Source organism: Megalobrama amblycephala, linkage group LG6 (assembly GCF_018812025.1).
Source record: "Megalobrama amblycephala isolate DHTTF-2021 linkage group LG6, ASM1881202v1, whole genome shotgun sequence".
NCBI lineage: Eukaryota > Metazoa > Chordata > Actinopteri > Cypriniformes > Xenocyprididae > Megalobrama > Megalobrama amblycephala.
The window spans coordinates 37277685-37301932 of record NC_063049.1 but is presented as its reverse complement, the minus strand read 5'-3'; the positions used below and the strand labels follow the sequence as shown (position 1 = coordinate 37301932).

Genomic DNA, 24248 nt, shown 5'->3' with positions numbered 1-24248 from the left:
CTCCTCCTCCTCCTCCGTTTCTTCTAGACTTTATCTCTCTTTCCATCCCTCATCTCTTGCAGGTGGATTGAGTCAATCTCGATGAGTCACTCCAGTGTACATATATAGAGTAAAATAAGAGTAAAAGATTCACCACCCACTATTCCACGGGGTGATTGAGAGAGCGAGAGTAACCTTTCTCGCTATAGCTGAAATGCATCTGCTCATTTGCACTTTCACTCAAGGACCTTACTTCCATTTGCACACTCACTTTTAGTGTACGTATGTCCACCCCCTCTCAGGAGAACAAACACCAAGCTTTTTCTCGCATGCAAATGCACACTTACACCTGAGGGTGGGGGTGAAACATTACCTCACAGCTGTGTTACAAAACAATCTGTAGCGAACTGGCTCTCGAGTTTGTATTACTCAAAAACTAGTATTTGAGATAAGTGAACCCATTTAATTGTTAAGTACCATTTGAGTGCACTGAACAGACAGAGGGTAGACAGCAGCGATGCTTCGAGAATAGGTTTTGTAACATTATCTTTGTTTTCATTAAACTAAAGCCGAATATAATTTTAGTATGCAAAGACCAACGTGACTGAGTGGGCAAATCATTGCAAACAAGGTCCTGTTATACTTAACATATGTTGTTGTGTTATTGTGATAGTAATAAACCTCAAGACTCAAGGGGGTGATACAGTCACCTTCGAATTTTAATATATTTTAAGCTTTTATGTATGAATATGTTAGCCTTAAGTTGTTCCAAAACAATGACAAAATTTGCATTTAGGAGATATAAGCATTCAAAACGTACAGTCTCTCACTTCCGCTAAAATGGATCATTGGATTTTCATGACATCACATCACACTTCAGTTTCTCGTCAAATCTTCGGTCCAATCAAATGTTCTCTAGAATCTGAAGTCCCGCCTCCTCCTACACTCTTACAGACGCTGAAGCCTTGGCTGAAATCGGTCATTTGCTCACACGTTTATTACATGGTGAATGGCACAAGTGCACTATAAAGAGAATAGGGAACGATTCAGACTGTGTAAATATACTTTCCTTTAACGCGAATGAAGTCCGTTTTCACGTTAGTGTCACATGAACCGCCGCAACGCGAGCACATTCTGCTCCGGTCCAGAGACACGAGAGCTCAAAGCAGATCATATGCGCAAGTCGGCACAGAACAGAAAAGATATCGGATCCATTTGAATTCTGCACAGAATGCTGTATATAAGCAATATAAAGAACATTTTGAGGAGAAACGGTTAGAGATTAGAAGAAGACAGAGGTTTTACAGAGTCTAATGGCTCTGGCGAGCTGTAACATAAACTAAACGCTATTGGCTAAAAAAAGGAGCGGGGCTGTTCGATATATTGCCCTGTCTTCCTGTTTCAGTTGAAATTACGTCAACACATTGAATAATGTTGCGCTTTCCAACACTCTTCAGTGGGCCTTTAAAGAGGTCATGAAATATTTTTTATTATTATTATTTTATGTTTCCTGAGGTGCACTTATAATGTTAATATGATTTTTATATCAAATTTTTTTTTTATAATTTAGAAATAAATGGCTATTTTCTACCCTGATTTTAGTTCTCTGATTTGAACCTTCACTTGTTTGAAGGGTCATGTCTGTTGTGAGACTTCAGTGTAAACACCCACTGCTGTGATTGGCTGACATCTTTGCAATTGAAATAAGTATTACATGTGGAATCTTTTCAAATACTTTCAACACATTTTTAATATTAAAGCTGCCAAGATAAGTCACACTTAAGTCACAAAAATAAATGACATGTGACTTGACTTGGACTCGTGAATACTAACCCGAGACTTGACTCGAGACTTGACTTGGACCTGAAGACAGAGACTTGTGAAAAATACAAGTCTTTTGGCGTGACATTCCCGATTACGTTCTCTATTTACTACCCCACACGATGGCACGAAACACCACATTTTACTATCCATTCATTCCCAAATATGTGCTGCAGCAGCGAATATCACAAATCAGCTCTAAACACACCAAGCCATCGAGCGCGTGACGCATCTGAAGGCACGCGAATTCATCACCCATTAGAAAACTTGTTAAATTAGCAACAAATAATAACAACATAGCCAAGCCTTACCTTGTGATAAACTTTGTCATTTCATTTGAAAAGCAATCAATTAATCTGAAGTGAAGCTGCGGTGTTGCACAGCTGCAGAGGCTTGCTTGTGGTCCATTTTCAAGAAGTACATGTCCTTTTCATTTTTTTACTTTATTTTTGCCAAAGTATTTGATAATGCATTTAATATCCAGATTTACCATGTTAAATTGTATTTGGATTGAACGAGCACTTCCATGCGCAATTTATGACCCTGTCCGTCCGACTCATTTCCACAGATCGGGTTGTTAAGTCGCAGTGCGTTATTATTGTTGTTCGTTGTGTTGTTTACTGTAACGCTCGTCTATTCATAGGTTTTGTTACCGCCAGCGCTCACTGGAAGACCACATTTTCCAGCATTGCTTGAGATCTACAGCAAACTACGGCAACTCATATAGCTCAAAATACACAGCACTTTTTTCCTTGCGGTGGTTCTAAATGGTATAATTTTGTATAAAGTTGTAAGTTTGGTATAAGTTTGTATAAAGAAAGTAATAAAAATGATTGAAGTAGTATTTTGTGTGCTTTATTAGACAATTTTAAAGTAAAAGTAATCTGTTTTGATATTTAACTACACTGTTAATTACAGTTACAACTAGCTGAAAAAATATAAAATAGAACAAAGACTTGACTTGAGACTTCACTTGGACTTGGACCTCAAAGACTTGAGACTTCACTTGGACTTGGACCTCAAAGACTTGAGACTTGACTTGGACTTGACCGCAGGGACTTGTGAACATCTCTGGTCTGTTGATCGCGTGAATGCAGTGATCTCGTCATTGCAACGCAATTTCTGCAATCTCACAAAGTGCTTTCACCTTAACTAACAATGCACAAATTATTTAAATACAGTAAGAGATTTATTGTGTAGTGTAAGAGTGTCACTATAACGGTAGTTTTGGCGAGTGTCCAGATAAACTCGCACTGCGTGATTGAAAGCTTCAGCCATTATAAAGAGAGCGTTCTATGAAGTAAAAAATACTAGGATTATTCATTATGAATTTAACTGTCATTACCAGTTTAAACATGAAATTCATTACTTACAGTTTGTGGGGTCCTTGCTGATTCCAAAATGGTTGATTCCTGATCTTTGAGCAAAATGTTTTGGGCAAAGCCAGTATCGTATCGCGACTTATTCTCAGAGATGTATAAAGTACTAGAGACCCAGACTTGAGTAAAAGTACAAGTGCTCTATCAAAAAAGTGACTTGAGTAAAAGTTGAAGTGCTCTTTAAGCACCACACTTAAGTAGAAGTACTAAAGATGCAGACAAGTTGAGATGCTTTGTTTGTTGTCAGCACTTTGATTTCATTACCAAAAAGTTTATTTTGACTAATAGTTCTACCATATACAATTGAATAAAATTAACAGCTAGCTAACAACAACTTGCTTTGCACTTTTTTTCTGTTTTCACCTCACTCCAGTCTAAACTAGGCTAAACTACCACTCTTACTAAAAAAAAAAAAAATGGGGTAAGCACACTTATATTCTCATTTCAAGAGGTGTTCTAAGTAAATGATTTGTTTGTAACACTTTATAATATGGTTTGATTCGTTAACATTACATTAGTTAATGTATTAGACTAATAACCAACATGAACTAACCATGATCAATACATTTGTTACTGTATTTATTAATCTTTGTTAATCTTAGTTAATAAAAATACAGCTGTTCATTGTTTGTATATGTTACTTCACAGTGCACATTAACTATGTAAACAAATAGAGAGCAATTTGAGAGCAAGACAGCGCTCGTGTTGTTTTAAGACGGTGAATGCGCGCGCGCGCGCGGCCGGGACTCGCTCGCTCGTATATGCGCCCTGACAAGGGTTGGTCTCCTTCCTCACTCTCACAGCCACGATCACTTGAAGTTGAAGGGGTGGAAGGTAGTGTTTTTGGTTCGTCTTTGGTTGATCTTTTTAGCTGATCAAAAGGCAGAATGGGAGCATGCGCAGCTTCTTAATCACTTGATTCGCTCATTGATGCGTCAGCTTCATCAACATTTTTATAATTGTAACGAGTAACGATGCAGCACATAAAAAAAAATATCGGAGTAAAAGTATTAAACTCATCGAAAATATGTACTGAAGTAAAAGTGGAAGTAGGAGAAAAAAATAATACTCTAGTAAAGTACAGATACCGCCTTTTAGTACTTAAGTACAGTAGTGAAGTAGTTCTACTTCGTTACTATACATCTCTGCTTATTCTTAATGGTAAAATGTATGGTACAAAAATGCAAGTCAGCGCTGACGTGACTAGGGCATGAATCCATTTTTCTCTGACATCAGGATCCTTCAGCAGATTATGCAAAGATGATGCTTTTCCACAGCCAGGAACATCACAACATCTGCGTGGAATCGCAATCTTGTTATCATCTTATCATAAACATCTAGGCCTACTTTAGATCCACCCGCTGCTATGTGACGTCATGTGAAAAGGGCCTATTATCACAGTTATCACTTTCTTTTCATCAAAGTGTACTGAAAAAAAAATTCATGGTTAATATTTCTTCAGATTAATAGAAGAAATAACTGACAAATGAATCAATTATCATATAAAAGTGGTTGCAGGCCAAATGCCGATTGACAAAAAACAGATTAGTTAAACTGGATGAGTTGTCATTACGGTAAGTGGTTAAAAACTCTTCTGTCTATTTCCAAAGCCGTTCATTCTGTATTCATGGAAAGATGGTGAGAAAAACAGTGCAGTGTGAGAATGCTGCATTGTGACCTGTGGATGTTCTTGTAATTCCAAGCTGTTCATTGCATCACCTGGCAATTTCTGGCAATCTAATCATTCCCTGTAGCACAAGGACACACGCTCATAGTGAGGCATGATTTCATTTACCCTGTTGTCAGGAGATTTTTATTAGAAGCCACACCAACTTCGTTTTCACAAATTGTGTTTAAAGGCACAGACTGAGCCCGTTCTGTCTCGCTCTGATGCGGACCTGAAGCGCTGGCTTGTAAATCTGCATTTAAATTGAATTTAGGACATTATTAGATTTGCCTGAAATAGTGATGGCTTTGCGTGCATTGTCTACATGCGAACGGCTCCACAGAAGAAAAAAAACAAAACACATTTGAGCAGCTGTGTCACATTAAGTAGTTTCATCCGAATGTGGTCAACTATGCCTTCTAAAGAGACTGTCTCATTATAACTGCATCTAGCTGCGATGGACAGCCGATATCACCCTTTGTGTCATCTAGCCTGACAGAATGTGCCAGAATTATGGCCTCAGTTTACTTTTCAGCACCACTTATGATCTATGACTGACTTCATAAAGCCATGTAAGCTGGCTAATAGTTAGTCTATTCTAGTATAATATCAATTTACACTAGACAGTCAGTTAATAGCAAGGCCAGACTTAATAAATCCAAAAATATCTTTTAAAGTTAACGTGAAACCAAAATTGATACTATTTACTTTTTTCTTTATATAGCACCATTGCAACTTTGTCATAATGTAATTTAAATCTCACACAATTGTAACTTTATGTCACAATGTGACTTTATATCTCAAAATTGTTACTCTGTGTCACAATGTGACTATATACTGTTGTAGTGTGCTTTTATATCTGTGTCATAATATGACTTTATGTAGTTGTGACTATATACTACCATTCAAAAGTTTGAGGTCTGTAAGATTTGGTATCTTATAAGTATCTTATGCTCACCAAGACTGCATTTGTTTGATGATAAATCCATAGTAACTGTTTTCTATTTGAATGTATTTTAAAATGTAATTTATTCCTTTGATGGCAAAGCTGAATTTTCAGCTTCATTACTCCAGTCTTCAGTGTCACATGACCCTTTGGAAATTATTCTAATATGCTGATTTGCTGCTCAAGAAATATTTTTATTATTATTATTATTATTATCACTGTTGCAGACAGTTGTGCTACTTTATATTTTTGTGTATTCTTTGTTTTTTCAAAAGAACGTTAGAAAGAACAGTATTTATTTGAAATATAAATCTTTTGTAACATTATAAATGTTGTTACTGTCACTTTTGATCAAATGCATCCTTGCTTAATAACATTTTAATTTCTTTAAAAAAAACCTTTTGAATGGTAGTGCATTTTTAAAATCGAGACAAAAAATTAAAATTAAAATTGACAATTGTGACTTTAAATGTCAAAGTGTGCCTTTTCTCAAATCTCAGAATGAATTTATAAATATATATTTTACTCAGTGTCCTTACCATTATTTATTTATTTTTTATTTTTTTCGTATTGTATGTACTTACATTTAGAAATATCAGATTATGGAAGTAAACAGGTTGCATTTTATGTTAACTCTGAAATATTTGTGATTGTTGAAGCTATTACATATGCTCTGACACATTGAGCTGTGTGTTTGTGTATGTGATCTCAGGGCATCTCATTGATTTAAACCTGAGAATTACCATAGCCAATTATAAAATTAAAATCTGTTTTTGCATCAGTGAGCAGTAAATAATTCATTTAAACAGCTTTTATAGTGCAGTGCTCTAACACATAATTCTCTTTTAATATAATTACTATAAAAAAGTGTCCTAGACACTCAGCTAGTTTCTAAACATGTAAACTTGGTGTGTGGGTGGTAGATCAAGAGCTGAACGCAGGTATTACAATAGCATTGTGTCTATGCTCTTATGTTTCAGCTTAGTACTGTACATTTCACACTGTGATGTTGCTGTCGCTCTCTTAGACTTTCCTCTGCATGGATTCACATCAGCTGAAGCTAACATCATTGACCTGCTGTCGCCTTTCTAATGAATATCTTTGTGATGGAAGGAAGTTTCTCGCCCTTAGCAGACACTTTCCATCCATAGTGACTTACGGTGCACTAATTACACGGACAATCCCTCTGGAGGAACCCAGAGTTAAGTGCTGTCCTCAAAAGGCTCATTGATGACTGAACAGGAGTGTGTGCTCAGTAACTCTTCTCAGTAACCTTGATGTTAGCAAGCCCGGTCCTAATTTCATGATAATTTAAATAATTTAACGTGTTAGTCTTAAAGGTATAGTAGCAGCTTTAAAATAAACAAGAAAATAACAGTATTAAGTTCTTCAGTTATGAAACTAATACAGTTACAGCTCTAAAAAGACAATAGTGTTATTAATCAGCTCAGTTTAGTTCAATGTTGATTTAGTTTATTTCAGTAACAGTGTGAATATTGCCAAATTCATTAGTTATGAAGTAAAGTTGGCGATTGGCTTTTTTATTTAGAAGGTGGGACTTATTACGCCATATTGCGCATTACACTTTCTCCCATTTATAGTAATATGGGTGCACTCTCTTTGTTTATCTAAAGTTTTTGCTATAAAGCAGCTCTACAGAAGATAATAATGTCGTTATTCAGCTCAAGTCAGTTCAGTGTTGATTCAGTTTAGTTCAATAACAGTGTCGATGTTGCTGAAAAATTTGATTCAGCTCTAAAGCAGCTCTAGAGAATACAATTGTCATTGTTAATTTCAAATTAGTTCAAGTTTTGTTCTCATCCAATAGTGTCAGTGCCATCAAATTGATAATATTACTGAATATTAAAAGGTTAGTTCACCCAAAAATGAAAATTCTGTCATTAATTACTCACCCTCATGTTGTTCCACACCCTTAAGACCTTCGTTCATCTTCAGAACACAAATTAAGATATTTTTTGATAAAATCTGATGGCTCAGTGCATTGCCAGCAAGATTATTTTCTATTTCAATGGCCAGAAAGCTACTAAAGACATATTTAAAACAGTTCATGTGAGTACAGTGGTTCAACCGTAATGTTATAAAGCGGCGAGAATACTTTTTGAGCGCCAAAACCCCCCCCAAAATAACGACTTTATTCAACAATATCTAGTGATGGGCGATTTCAAAACACTGCTTCATGTTTTGCGAGTCTTTACGAGTATTTTGTTTTGAATCAGTGGTTCAGAGTGCCAAAATCACGTGATTTCAGTAAACGAGGCTTCGTTACATCACAAGTGTTTCAAAATTTCAATAGTTCACGTGACTTTGGTAGTTTGATACATGCTCCAAACCACTGATTCGAAACAAAAGGAGAATATTTAAGTGAATCATTCAAGGTGATTTACTAAGGTTTGCGCTAGTCAATTTACTGTTATTTCCGCCATTATTTAATAGCAAAAAAAAAAAAAACATGTCTTAAACCAGGCGCTAATTTGTGCTGCTCTTGGTAGATTGTGCTGGTCATTATGGAAATGGTACGGCCGCGTCTGTGTTCTTTCATTTGCGCGTCGTCAGTAGATCACACGCAGAACTTTCCACTCCCATCTGTGATTTTTTGGAATTGCGCTCTCATGCTAATTTACCCTGCTTAGTAAATCCGGCGCTAAGTGTCTTTTAAACCTCAACTTAACCAGCCAAATGCCACAGTGGCAAGGAACCAAAACTCAGGTGACAGTAATGGAGGGAAAAAAAAAACCTTGGGAAAAACCTGGTAACTTTGGCACCAGTACATATAAAGTGTCAGACATGTCCATCACAAAATATTAAAGGAGTAGTTCACCCAGAAATGAAAACATCATTATTTTATGTTGTTCCAAACACAAAGGATTTATTTTCTTATGTGAAATGCAAAAAAAAAAAAAAAAGGAGGTGCTAGGCTGAGCTTTTCCATACAATGAAAGTGAACTGGGACTGTCAAGTTCCAAAAAGGAAAATAGCACTATAAAAATATACCATAAAGTGTGGCTTGTGCGTTAAATTCCAAGGCTTCTGAAGTTATATATTTTTGTGAGAAACAGACTGAAATTTAAGCCATAACTCCACTGTAGCTCTCAAATTTCATTTTCTCTTGCATTCAGTTAAAAAAAAAAAAGCTATAGTGCGGGGTCGTATATGGACCACTTTTATATCTATTCTCTCTTACTGTATGGAAAAGAACCCCTTTGATATTCTGATGAATACTTTTGTAACTCCATGGTTGAAATAAAGTCATACAGGTTTGGAATGACATGAAGGTGGGTAGATGATGACAGGATTTTCATTTCTGTCTGAATTACTTTAAACAGCAGAAGCAAACTTCCGTTGAGTTTAATCGTGCACCTGCTCGAAGATATTCCAAACATTGTAGATCACAGAGACAGTCTGCTGTTGGGCTGAATTATTTTCACTCCTCGGAGATCTTCTTTATATGAGAAGAATCAAATTCAGATGTGTGGGTTTGGGGCTGCGCTCTGCGAAAATGAATGTTCATCGTTTATGGCAAGAATGAAAAAGCCCCTCTATACCAGGCCTGATGTGTGCTCATTTAATCCCAAACATTTTCCTTTGTTGGCGTAGGAAATTGTCCTCAAACTGTCAGCAATGAGTGTTTCTGCGATTCACAGCGTTCTCCTGTTGTTTAATTCTGAAAGCTGCATCTCACCGCAGCCTTTTTTCAGTTTCCCGTTCAGTGGGTTTCTATGCTTCCAATAGTAACAGCCAGAAAAAATATGAAGTCATAACCACAGTATCTGTTTTCCCCTGTACAAAAGCTTAAGAAACATTACCCCAGTCTAATAACGTACACTCTTTGGAAAGGCCTTTTTTAGGAATTAGTGATGAAATCATTCTCTGAGGGCCATTTAAAAGGAAAAGTCACTCTCACAGTTGGGTTTGGAATGCCATCAAAATTTGGGAGGGCTTAATTTACTCAAAGTACTGGTCTTGCTTGTTTTTCCAGCTAGATCTGAAAAGCTTCGCCACCACCCTCATTTACTGTACTCCGCTATTATTGCGTAAAAATTCAGCTGCTATTTTGTCTTGTGGATGTAAATATCTGCCAAATCACGGCAGTAATAAGTAGAAAAACAGATGCTATGTTTATGATCCCTAGAAATGCCCCTGCTGTAGTGTTTACTGAAGTGAAAAGATGTGGTTTTTCATTGCAGCTTGGTTTAGATTAGGTTTCAAATGACATCTGAGCCGGTGCAGGTTCAGTATGATTTCTCTTTGCTGCTCGTTTGTTGCAGCAGGTGGCTAGAGACCTGCAGGGTGCAAGTGAGTGACCACATCTCAAGATCTCCCTCGCTTTCTCTATCTCTCTTTCTCAGCTTGGTTTCTTGCTTCCAGTACAAGGATTAAACAGATTAAATCCCACCTGCAACAGATGCACCCCATCCCCGAGGAGACTACCCCCTTCCACGTAACCTACCTCAACTTTTCCATTCCCGCCTGGGAGAGATGGAGCGAAAACCTAGACCTGACAAACAGCCTGAACTCGGAGACCACACGTTATTGTGAATGAATCATTCTTTTGAATTGGATCTTTTCAGTGAAATGGTTTAATCGGTTTGTGGTTTTCAATAATTCGTTCATGAATCATTTGCATATCGCATTATTTTACAAATAAAAATGTATAGGAAATATTACCTGACTGATGAACTTAAAGGGTTAGTTCACCCAACAATGAAATTTCTGTCATTAATTTCTCACCCTCATGTCGTTCTAAACCCGTAAGACCTCCATTCATCGGAACACAAATTAAGATATTTTTGATGAAATCCGAGTGTTTTTTTTTATCTCCCATAGAAAGCAACGAAATTACTACATTCAAGGTCCAGAGAAGTAGTAAAGATATGGTTAAAATAGTCCATGTGACTACAGTGGTTCAACCTTAATGTTATGAAGTGATGAGAATACTTTTTTGTGGGCAAAAACAAACAAAAATAATGACTTTATTCAATAATTTTCCCTCTTCCCTGTCAGTCTCCTTCGCAGTTGACACAGTGAACGCAGTGCAGAGCTTTCGTGTTTACGTCCGAACGCCGATAGAATGACAGAAATTTAATTTTTGGGTGAACTAACCCTTTAAGCAACAGAGCTGGTTTTTATAAATTATTATTTAAATTTATATATATATATATATATATATATATATATATATATATATATATATATATATATATATATATAATATTGGTATTTATTTATTAATTTGCATTAAAGGTACAATATGTAATAATTTTGGCCGCTAGAGACTGCTAGAAGCCTATTCAAAACAAAGGCGTAGCTTGATGACGGCAAGTTTTAGAGCGGAATCTTGGGACATGTGGTCTCCACCTCAATGGACGGTGCAAAAGAATAGGGATAGGACTCGGGAACAAATCATGTTCATGGATGAGGTTATTTAGTATGAAGCAGAGCAGGAACGAGGCCGCTGGGGCGATTGCGCAACACACGCCTCACAAGCAGAACTTTTATCATGACACAGTCGCCAGCGCCGCTTCCGCTTTTCCGGTCATGAGTATGAGGTAACGCAGCTCTTTTTATTAATAGATACATTTGAGTGTGTTGAAAATGATGTTATAACGTTACTCTGTGTGTTCACTCGGCGACTGCTGTGAAACACTGTTGCACACTGCAGTAAGACAGATTGATTTTAGAATATCATATTAAATATTGGATGGCTTGTGTTGATAAATGGCATAGAATTAATTTTAAAACATATTGTATGATGGAGAAAATTATGTATTACTGTTAATACAAATAATTATGTCTATTAAAATGTGTAATATATTAAAGCGTCTTTGGTGTTTCCATGGTTTCTACAAAATGAAACCGGAAACCGAGTGTTAACGCGGGTATGACGCAATTGACAGGCGACTCTTCAGCATTGGTTAAAATTGCAATTTTCTCAAGATTTACAAATAGTTGAAAACATTTGGGATATTGTAAGTACTCAAGTGAACAAAATATATAACACTGGCCTAGTGGTTTTTGGATATTTTACTGCAATAATATTACATATTGCACCTTTAAATTTACTTTCTTTAATGTGCTAAAGTGTTTTTTTTTTATGTTTTTGAAAGAAGTGCCTTATGCATTTATTTGATCATAAATACAGCAAAAAAAAAATCTATATTGTGAAATATTGCGATTTAAAATAACTGTTCCCTATTGTAAAATATTTAAAAATGTAATTTATTCCTGTGATGAAAAGCTGAATTTTCAGCATCGTTACTCCAATCTTTAGTGTCACATGATCCTCCAGAAATCATTTTAATGCTGATTTTGTGCTCACAAAACATTTCTTATTATAATATGTAGAAAACAGATGTGCTGCTTAATATTTCTGTGCACACTGACCCCAGTCTTTTCAACAGTAGTGAACATGCAAATTATGTTTGGGCTATAAATTACTTTGTTTCTACAAGCAGAATCAAATCTGGCATTAACTGAACTAGGAAATATGAAATTACTTTATTGTTTAAAGTAACATTTTAGAGCATGCAATATACCATGCCAAGATAGGGACCGTGTGATGACATGAAAGAATAATTTTTTTGAACCAGTTAACTGAAACACTGTTCAAAAGAACTGATTTGCATTGAGTCAGATTTCCCATAACTATGCCAACGGATGTTCGTGTATAGCTGTGACATTATTCACAAAGTTGTCTAGTAGGCTCCAAATAAGACATGCAGAACAGTTACCCAAACTTAGACTTTTGACTCCAGAAGCTCTGCTTGATTCCATGAGTTGTTCCAAAGTGTTACAATTCAGTCATCGTGATTAATGGAGAGTGAATTTTTGGCAGTTATTGTTCTGTGTGGACTGAATTAATGTTAGGACTTCATTCAGGACACACATCCTGTGTTTTGTGCCGCAGACTTCTTTACGCTGTCACATTTCTTTGATTCATCAGAAGGTATTTGTATCTTGCATTGTGTGCTTTGGAGGACCATTTGGATTTGGATTTGGTTCACCAGTGAATTGAAGGTGAAATATTTAAGATTTGTGTGTGGAAAACTTTGTGTGTTAATCTTTGCATGCATTGCTTCTCAAGTTAATCATTCCTCTGTAAATACATTTTCATGAAAAGTGAAAAGTTTTTTTGAGACTTTTTTTTTACGTTTTAAAGAGAGCATGCAACACTTTTTCCCTTTGTCAAACTCTTAAGATGGGTAAATTCAGAATGAAGTCCCTATAAATATAGTTTTCTTCTCTTATTTTTATGTCCTAGAATACCCCTGTGAAATAAGGTGCATGTTGGCTAACCTTTGGGAAAAGAGCAGCCTTACACAGCGCACCATTTGATATGTCGTTGTCAAATACAATCAGGTGGAGGGACTCAAAATTGCGAAAGGGTGAAGGTGAGCCAAGGGGCTCTCGCCAGCTCTCGTTCCTGCTCTGCAGGAGGGTCCAACCTCTCACTCCATCAACACTTGAAATGTCACGGCATCCCATCCGACAAGGCAAAGTACTGATAAGCACTCCTGTCCTGACCTATGGTCGCTCCAAAAAGGATTTGGACACTTAAGGCACGCTTATAATTGTACAAATGTCACTGTGTTAGATAACAAAATAGGAAAGAAAGTATCTGCAAACAACTTTTCTTAGAACTAACTTTTGTTTCTGACTTCGTTTGACTTTTAACTGGTTTGAAGATATTTGAATATATTCACACAGGTGTCATTTTCTACTGGAAAGTGTTGTGTCTTTTTTTATATGTTTAAAGGTGCTCTAAGCGATCCTGGGTGGAGTAACTTCCTGTTGACGTTCGAAGTGTTGTCAAACAAAACAGAGGCTAGCTAGACCCTCCCTCCTCCTCCTCCTCCCCCTCCCCTCCGTGCTTCCTGAAACAGTCATGAACGCGCATTTAAAATCATTCTTGTCGGTTATTGGCTGGAGCATGTTTATTATGTTTCGTGGTCCAGGCTGCACCAGGTAGTTTTTGTTGCCGTTTTTGGAGCTTGTGGCGACTACAGAGACCGCGTTTTTTTTACAGTGTGTTCAGGGGACAGGCAGCTAGCGGATAGTGAGGAGATGTTTGCTGTATGTGACAAAAAATGTTTTGGCCTAAAAATGCGTGACATCGCTTAGAGCACCTTTAATGCAATGCAGTGATGTTCAAATATTTTTTTTGAGCTTTGCTGATGTGTCCAAATGTTTTTTTGGCCAGTGTATGTTGCTATTTTATTAATGCCGCTACAGTCTGCTGGCTGTTTGCTCAAAAAGGAAACCTCTGAGAGACAAGTGCCACTGCCAGCTGTTTCTCAGGCGTTTCATTTCTCCAATCGGACTTGGAAGCACATGGCTGGATGATGAAAAGGAGTTGAAAGAGAAACTTGGGTCAAGGCTGATTTGAGTATCATTTTTAGCTTCTCAATTTCAGACTTCATTCTCTATGAAAAAGCAGACGACTTTGAGTGCATATACACTATTATTTTCCTCAGAAGATCTTTGACTGGTTCTGTGAACTTTTATTACATACTCTTCAATAACTCTAAAATGGAAATCATCCACCTAGACTGACTTTTGAACTCGTTTTCATGGCTGTACACCTTTGTCTGCCTTGGTCACCTTGGACTTGAACTTGCTGTTTTTTCACAATCAGAAGTGGCCTGTGATCGTTTGTTTCTTTGTGCTTCTGTGGCTTAGTTGAGACAGATACAGTCTCACACCCATGGGCTGCTCACACTCCTCTCACTGACCGTCTGATGCATATTGCAAACACAAAATGGAAAGAGCTAGAAAAAATCACAAGATATTCTGATAGCTGGAAATCAGGAGTGCAACAATCCATCTGGAAACAAAGTCATGTTTACAAGGTGCGGTGATACAGTAAGCACTTTTGAGGTAGAAAAGTTGAAATACAAGAACAGAACTAGGCTGCGTTTCTCATAAGCATCGTGAGCTAAGTTGATCGTAGAGACCATTGGTGCCAAGAACAATAACTATAATGATAATAATAAAGATATAGTTCCAAAAACTGTTCTAAATATAGAAAAATAGCAGAGTCCACACCACAACTATAACGATAATGGCACAGAGAAATCATATTGTTGGAATTGCTATCAGAATTATTTTTTTCCAGCTGATGAACAATAAAAACATTGGCAGCCAATCAGAATCCATCTTGCTTTAAGAGCTCGAGCATTTAAAGCGGCAGACAACAAAACTGCATCACGCTTAGAATAAACAGAACAATATCGTCCGTTGGTTTGTACGCTCATATAGTTATCATTATAGTTATTGTCATAGTTATCGTTCTTCTTGTGAATGGGCATTTAGGCTTACAGTGTTTTTGAAAAAAGCAGCCCTGTATATTCCGATTTTCTTTTTAATGCTCATATAATCTGTACTTATTATTTTTGGATACGCGCATATTCTGATCACAAAGTCTATTTTTGCGAATGTCTTTGGTGTTTTCAAAATATTTTTTATAATACATTTTTCTATTGTGATTTTCTATTGTTGTATTTACTATTTTGGATAAACCTGCTGCTAAACAGCAAGTAAAGAAAACTGCAACACCCAATTTTACAACAAATTTCCACAATGCAGTATTTTTAAACGTGTTTGAAAGAAGTCTGTGGAAGCTTGTTTCCACCACTGAATCAAAAATAAAAAAGGTAATTGTGACTTTTTTTCTCAGAATTGAGTGATATAAACTTTGAAATGCAAGTTATAAAGTCAGGATTGCAAAATATAAAGTCACAGTTGTGTGTTATAAAGTCAGAATTGCGAGATAAAAGTTAAAATTGGGACTTATAAAGTCAGAATTGCGAGTTATAAAGTCAGTATGGCGTGATTCGCAATTGCATGTTATAAAGTCTGAATTGTGAGATAATTATTCGCAATTGTTAGAAATAGAACTGCAAGATATAAACTAAAAAAAATAAGTTTAAAATACTTTTCTATTTTAGTATATTTTCATATGTAATTTATTCCTGTGATGGCAAAGCTGAATTTTCAGCATCATTACTTTAGTCTTCAGTCACATGATCCTTCAGAAAGCATTCTAATACGCTGATTTTGGACTCCAGAGAAATGTCTTATTATTAATGTTGAAATCAGTTTTTGTGGTTACTGTGATACATGCTTTGATGAATAGAAAGTTCAAAAGTACAGCATTTTTTAAATAGAAATTCTTTGTAACATTAGAAATGTCATATTTGAGCAATATATAATGCAAAAAATAAATAAATAAAATACCAAATAAAAAAGAAGGAAATGTTTTCTGTGGAACCTGAAGACTACCTGTGGAAACATTTTCAGCTTTGCTAACAAGCCGCAAGGCAGGAGGCTGAAAACAAGAGAGGGTCTTTGTGTGGTTGTTTAAAAACCACCTGTTGTTTACCTGGCTGTGGTATTTCAGCTCTGGATTATGTGCTAAATTAGATTTTAACCTTTCATTTACCTTTACTAATGACATGCAGCTCGCAAACTTTCAGGTTTGCAGCTGATTTCTTCAGCGTTGTTAGGAGGAGCTAACCTTGGAAACAGTATGATCATTACCTGCATCAACAACTGAATGCAGTAGATGTTGGAGTGCTCCATGTGAGTGTTCAAGGCTCTACAGCCTGTTGGTGGTTGATTGGAGAGCATTTGGTGATGTTTTTCCCTTTTAAGAGGTTAATTATATGACCAGATATGAACAGAGCTGGATGTGAAATAAACATTTTTGATAGCTTTTACCCCATTTTATCTGTTTTTGAACCTCTAAATGAAAACATACCCCATGTTCAGATTGAATTACTGTCAACATGAGCAAAAACAAGATGGATTTAAAAAGGGAAATTTATTTTTACCCTCTCCATTATTAGGCTAAATGCAAATCCTGATTCTGCCTTGTTCAAATCACATACCCAGAATCCACGTAAATTACACAGAACTCCATCTCCCCTCACATCATGCTCTCTGGCTGTCACCACCGTTTCCCAGGTAACAGTCATTACTTTCATTGGTTTCATTCTCGGGATGCTGATGTTGTTTAAGAGATGGTGCTTTTGAATCTATTTGAATGACAACATACATTCAGTGCTTTGATACACCTTATAACTGTGACTCTGAGAGAAACAAAATGAATATCACAGCAGAAGCTCACTGTCGATTCATGTTCATTAGTCTGTAATCTTCTTGAACAGAATAAAGAGAATGAATATTTTTGTCTTTTCGCCTTCAAATAACTACCAAAGTGTTTTTGGACATCGTAATATCAGTATGGTCATGTTTCATATTCATTATTCATTTCTATATTTATGTATTTATGGCCCTTTTTGTTTTTTTGAGACATACTGTCATCTATGTGAGGACTTTTTCTGCGACAGATTACTATGTTTACCAGTAACCGATTCAATCATTCAATCAACCGATTCATTCAAATACACTGATTCATTCATGAACGAAACACGTGACGACTGTTGGCTACTGCCTTAACAAGTGAGTCTTAGAATCATTCACTCATGAGATTCATTCTAATATCACCATTTCATTAAGGAAGTAAACATCTCTACTGTGTCGCACTGAGATGCGCAATGCCTTAGTATCGGGTTTGTTTTCGTTGACAGAGCAAAACTACACAAAGTAACCATATACAATGTATGTTACTGAATATGATCTTGGTTTATTGTGTTGTTTTATAAAAGCAATATCACCTTATATCAATACAGAGTGTGCAGAATATTCAGAGCAACAACGCTTGCTCGTGTTGCTTTTTGTTTGAATCATAAATATGTGGTTTATATTAGATAACAATAGGGTAATGCTTATATTGGATATTCCAGTGAATTTTAAATGTAAGTCACCTCATCCCATTATATTGTTTTGTCTTTTTATTTTTTTTTAAAAAATGTTCTGTTTAGATTGTTTACAGTACACATCATAAATCATCACTAACTCTCATGCTGCTGTTTTCTCCTATGCTCTGTATGTGCTGGTCTGCTTCAAACACCTGTTCTGGCCAAACACGGCTCTTTGGCTGCAGAGCGCACAATGAAGAACAGTAATTACTGTTGCCCATTTCACACACACACTTTATTCTGTCATCGGTTTTAATGATTGGCCCTGACCACACTCTTCAAACCACTGGCATGTCTGCCCTGCAACACAGCTCCTTGTCTTTTTGTAATGGTCCTCTAGTATTGTTCCCTGCAATTTAGCCTGCCGTCTAGGTAGAGAGTAAGAGTGGTAAAATAAATAGAGAGAAAAAGAGAAACTGGTAGGGAAATATGTTTGCGAGTTTTAAAATGGAGTTTTAAAATGAAAACTATCCTCGTCTATACAGCGTTTCAGAAACAATCTCCGTCTACACTACATGACCGAAAACGCATGTCACATGACCATTCATGCACACTGGGCATACGCTTACAAGTGTAAACAGTTGCCTCTTGCGCATGTAGGCAGCTGCAGTATTAAAAAAATGCAGAGTTTAACTGCACAGTGGCTGCTAAAAATTACAACAAAGCCAGCAAAGATTCCAGTTCAGTCTCCATGTCATTGTTACACAAGGATATACGCAGAGCGAACGTGGGCAGCCACGCCATCGTTTTCAAAAGCCTCCGTTTATACTGAAATGCAACCCCAGCATTTTCAAACTAAGGGGCCGTTTACACGACACCGTTTTCAACTAAAAATGGAAAACTTTTTATGCGTTTTGGGCGTTGATTTACACGACAACAATGTTTTGGTGGCCTGAAAAGCGAATTTTCGAAAACAGGCACATGCGTATTACATGTTCGGTCTATAGTGTTTCATCGCCATCTGATGACCTGCCAGCAGAATACAGCGTTTTTAGTCATTTTCACAGATTCGTATGAATGGGGATCGTTTTGACAGCTGTGTCGTCTGTACGCAGGAAACTCAGGAAAAACTTCTCAGTTTCAAGCATATCGTTGTCGTGTAAATGTACCTTAAAATGGGGTCTGCAGCATTCTCGAAAGTCTCCATTTTTGAGTTTCGAAAACGCCGCCGTAGTATAAATGACAGGTGTAACCGTGCCAATCTTAAAACGAAAACACACTAGTGTAAATTGGGCCTTAACCATCCACGTGAAATAATGCTGCCTTCATGTGCTATCAGAATTATCGTAAATATGAGTTTCCTAGTTAAAAGTTGGACATGAATGCCCTCTTAAGTTGTTATTAGCACTGGGAAGCTCTGGAATAATTTTGATACCTGAGTTCCCGACATGGCGGAGGGGAGAACAGTTGCTGCTGTGGCTGGTATTCTTTATTAGTTTTTTCCACAACAGCTACATCACCTTGTGTTGTTGTTAAAGTAGTGCATATTTACATAATGAACAATCATTTTAAGCATAATGTATGTTTTATATACAGTGAATATAGCCTGTATTTGACCGAAATTCCAGAATCGCCAGCATGCTGATTATCTAGATAGTGTAGTGATTGTTCATAGAGTTGTCAATGAATGGAACACTAAATATTATTTTGGCTTTAAAAAGATTTCCCAATAAATAGGCAAGAATAAACTTGGTGACCTCCATGATTCCTGTTTTTTCCAACAACTAAGTACTTGAATGCGACAAGCTCATAATCACAGCTTGAGAAGCGGGAAATAAGAAATTTCTGATAGCACATGAAGGCAGATTAATATTACTTCCTAACCACCATGGATGTTGACCTTTGACCCTTACCCATAATTCTATGACTGTTGTCATAATATGCCAAGATGCACAAGATGTTTGAATGAGAGAAAGTGCAACGCACAATATGGCGGAATAAGTCACCTCTTCTAAATAAGAGCCAATCGCCAATTGGTAAAGTCATTGTGTCGCTGATGTGGCCGTTAGAAGCTCCGGTTCCTATAGAAACAGTCAGGTGCGAGCTTCCTACAGAGGCATGCACTTAGGACTGCACATGCGCATTAGCTTGATCCAGCCTGAAAGATACAGATTTTTTTTTCATCATTCGAGCGTTTAGAATCAAAATTTATGAGAGAGTTGTTGTCAGATTTCATCAAATATGAAATTTAATCAAAAGCTTGGCAAACAGCTTTTAAGGATTTGATGTTTCCCCATTCAAAGAGATAGGAGCTGCACTTGCATCAGATAATCCCTTCAGAATCTTTTTGCCTTCTGTTTCAACGAATACTGTGAATTTGGACATACTACTCTTTTCACATACAGTGAAAGTAGGAAAGTATGCGATTTCCAATGCAGCCTATGTTTTTTTATTGTATGACAACATAGAAATGGCTGAAAAAAGTGATTATACACAAAGTACTGTACCTCTGAAATATATTATTGCTATTATTGTCTATTATTGCAGTGGCCAGATGTATAACTGCCTTAAAATGAATAATTTTGGCAGAAAAAAAAAACATACTGCTAATGTTTATAGCCTTGTTTTGAAATAAAAAAAAAATCACTGAGAATATTTTCCTTTGTGATTAGACAATTCATGCATCAAAGCGGTTAAACTAATACAGTGAGTCAAAACCTAAATGATGAGGACAATCATTACCCATCTGAATTTGCACATCTCTGATGGTTTCATTAAGCTTTGAAATATGCAGTGTTTTGCCTCATCTGAACCATGAAAACGCAGTTGTTTTATTGAAACTGAATGTTCTGGTCGGGCCACAGAGCTTCAAATCACGGCTATGAATTTTGATGCCAGTCGGAGGGCCAAGTTCAGTTATTGCATGTGGTTCTCATTAAACTCAGCAAATGGGAATAAAATAAGTCTGTTTCAGTGCTCAGATGTACAGGTGGAGAGGGAGACATCTGTCTAGCGATGGAGTGTGTGCATTTGTAATAAAGCGAAGTGGACTTGTTCTGGCCTGTGCATTGCAGTCAGTGATGTTTTGAAAAAAAAAAAAAAACATCTTTTACACATAAATTAGAAGAGATATTCTTGAAAATGTTGACCATCTGAAAAAAATGTTTTTAAACACTGTAACCATAACATTTTTTTTTTCATTTCCATAATTTGTTTTTGTTTTACAGCCACAAATGCAGTTTTATATAACCAACCAATGTTTGTAAGGCAGCCACAAAATATACTACAAGACGCCTCATTGAGCTTGTCTAGTCAGCCTTGACTTGTTGAATGGCATCTCAAAAGAAAGCCAAAAGCATTCCTCATACTCTGTCTTACTCCTTTTGCCGTTTAGCTCAAACTGACAGCCATTGATTCCTTGTTTATTTTTCATACTTTTGTTCAGACAGACCAAATGACGAGAGAAAAAGCACATTTGCAGCTTATTTTTTTCTGCAAAGAGCCACGCTAGCTTATGATTAAAGCAGCTTTAGTGTGCATTATACCTCCCGGGGTGCTGTGCAGTAGCTTTAGATGTTCCTCTGCCATGCTAAAAGCATGTTTGCTTTACTGTTGTCATCATTTTTACCAGCATTACAAGGATTTGTTAACCATTACATAAAGAAATTCAAGACTAAGACGACCATGGTCTGCAGTTTTTTTGGCCACACAGGCTGATTACGTTTCACAGCTTGACCTCCGATTCGTACAATAAAGGATCTCGGATCTCTTTTAATTGTGCAACGAACTGGAAATGACCCTTTTCCTTTCGTCACATACATGATTAGATATCTCCATGGCACATTACACGATATCCTTCTTCATTACTCGTCCGATTGGAGCTGTCATTGTGTCATATAAATGGACATGGTACTGCTCACGCTTATCAAATTGTATTAGGGGCCAATTTATTCAGCAATGTCGCGCTAGAATTACGACTTGGTTCTATTATAGTGGAAGTATGTGATCCAGATCTCCAGTCAGGATGAATAACTGTGAGTAAATGAAAAGAGACTAAGTTAAGGCAGGCGTACACCGTGCGAGTTCCGACACTCGGGAGGTCGTGAGCCATTGCACACGTTACGAGTCAGTTAACCTGGTAATCATGTCAAAGCAGCTGGTACACGGCACAACTCACGGCGGGAATCACATGAGCTTTCAAGCTAAGCACAGAGACTAGAGCTTTCAATGTTGCTGCTATAGCTTTGGATAGAAAAAAGAAAGAAAATAAAAAGAGAAGAGTGCAAATGATTTGGTGAAAAGACAACTAGAGAGTGTATTTGTATGTGTCACTCAATGTATGCGCACACTGTAGGGTTGCAACCACTGGGCTGTAAAAATATTCATAATATTCATAGACAGCGTTGGGGAAAGGTACTTTTAAAAGTAATGCATTACAATATTGCGTTACTCCCTTAAAACGTAACTAATTAGTTACTTTTTATGGAAAGTAATGCGTTACATTACTTTTGCGTTACTTTTTATCATCTGGGCTGGGGACTTACGCTGCATACACACGGGGTGTCAGGGTTAATGCTTCTCATTTACTTTGAATGGGTGACGTCATGCGTTGCCGAACTGAATTGTGGGTCGAGTCACTTCACTCGCGTTGCTCACGGCAGAAGTTGAAGATTTCTCAACTTTTCTAGGCGTCAGCCAATCAGATCACAGACGCTAGCCAATTATGTTCATGCAACACTGGAAAGTAATGTGATTGGCTGTTATACTATGACGGTCGCGTCAGTGCATGCTTTAGACACGCCCTCTGTCAAGCGTTGACACTGACGCCACGTGTGAATGTCAGTCAGTAAATTGAAAAAACGAAGTAACTTGCATTACTTATTTGAAAAAATAACTCATATATTTTGTTGTAAATTTAAAAGCAATGCATTACTTTACTAGTTACTTGAAAAAAGCAATCTGATTATGTAACTCGCATTACTTGTAACACGTTACCCCAACACTGTTCATAGATCTTGTCTATGTGATGTGGTTGCACTCAAAAAAATAACTTGTTGGTCTAACTTAATTTAATTATGACACCTATTTCCACACAGTTGAACTGATTTATTTGAACTTAAGCTAGGTTAATTGTACTGATGAGTGAAATTCATCCTAATTGAATGAGCTCACACCAGTTTCATTTGACATATTCTGTGTATGTTTCCTGAACATAATTCATTCTTGTTGATCCAACCAGTGCTTTTTTTTTTTTTTTTTTTTTTTGTTACCATCATGGTGAAGATGTGCGCTTGTGCTTAGGTTTTGAGTAGCTGTTGTACACAGACATACATGTTTCATGACCATTGAGAGGGATAAAGCTGATGACCATATGTAGACTGTGTAAATTATGTGCTAGCCCTCAAACTAATTTATTTATATTTCTATAAAAACTAAACTAAAATAACACTTTTTCATATGCTAAGTAACATTTATAGCATGCAAGTAATGATCAGATAAAGAACTTCTCATCACTGGCTTTAGCACAGTTAATGCTCCCTGAAAACAATATAAATTTATTCTACGTAGCCACCTAAAGCCTAACCACAAGGTCTACACTTCAGCATAATGGTAACCTCAAAAAAATCGACATAACATAAACTCTTTTAAATGTCAAATATAACTGAACATCAAACTTTAAAAGGTATTTCCCTTTACTAAAAACTTAAACTAAAAACTTTGCAAATTTAATTTCATTTAACATAATACAATTGAGTGCAAATGCCAATTAAGTAAAAAACTAAAGATTTGTGTTGGTTCAGCTTATTTTATTTAAATAAACTGAACAAGCAGCTAGAATCATTTTTTTGAGTGTGTGTATGATATGGCAATATCATACACATTTTTTAAACATATTTAAAAGTAGTCGGGAGGTGCTTATAACCTACTTGGCTTTGCTCAATTTCCACACAATTTCACTCGAGAGAAGCTTGTGCGACAGCAAAAATAGCACTGTGTACACAGGGCTTTAGTGATTGTAAAGAATTAAAAATGAATGATCTTACTTGTAACAAATTTGCATGCTTAAATGACTAGTCATTTAGCAGATGCATTTTATTCAAAGCCACTTACTCTAGACTTACTATAGGAACCATGCCCCTGAAGTAACATGGGGTTACACTTTATTTTAAGGTGTCCTTGTTACAGTGTAATTATACATTTATTGTAAGTACTGAGTAATAATAAGGTTAGGGGTTGGATTAGGGTTAGTTGCATCTAATAATGCATTTGTATTTGTATTTGTATTCTTACAATACTACATGTAACATGTGTAACAAGGACACTGTAAAATAGTGTTACCACATGTGGTTAGGCGTCTTGTCAATGACGCAATAGTAAAAATTCATGGATTGTCCCTGACTGGGCTCAAACCTACAACTGTCAGTGTTTGAGCCAAGATCATTATCCACTATGTCACCACAACCTATTGTACAAATAGTGCTCCTTACATGAGGAAAAAGAATCATAATTAATGTTAATTGAGTTTGGTAAAGTGTTATTTTTATCTATATACTATTATAGTATTTATTAATATTTCAAATTAACTTTTATTTTTAAATCTTATGTTCTGTCATTTTAATTGTTTGTTTCGTATATTTATATTTACGTTTTTTAAAAATTTGTTTTAGTAATCTTAA

The 24248-nt window shown here is 36.4% G+C and overlaps 1 protein-coding gene across 7 annotated transcripts in view; it reads left to right on the top strand.

Moving 5' to 3' along the window:
- znf385b (zinc finger protein 385B) overlaps window positions 1–24248 on the top strand; it is a 150580-nt gene that overhangs the window by 82116 nt on the left and 44216 nt on the right. The gene's annotated exons all lie outside the window — the stretch shown is intronic.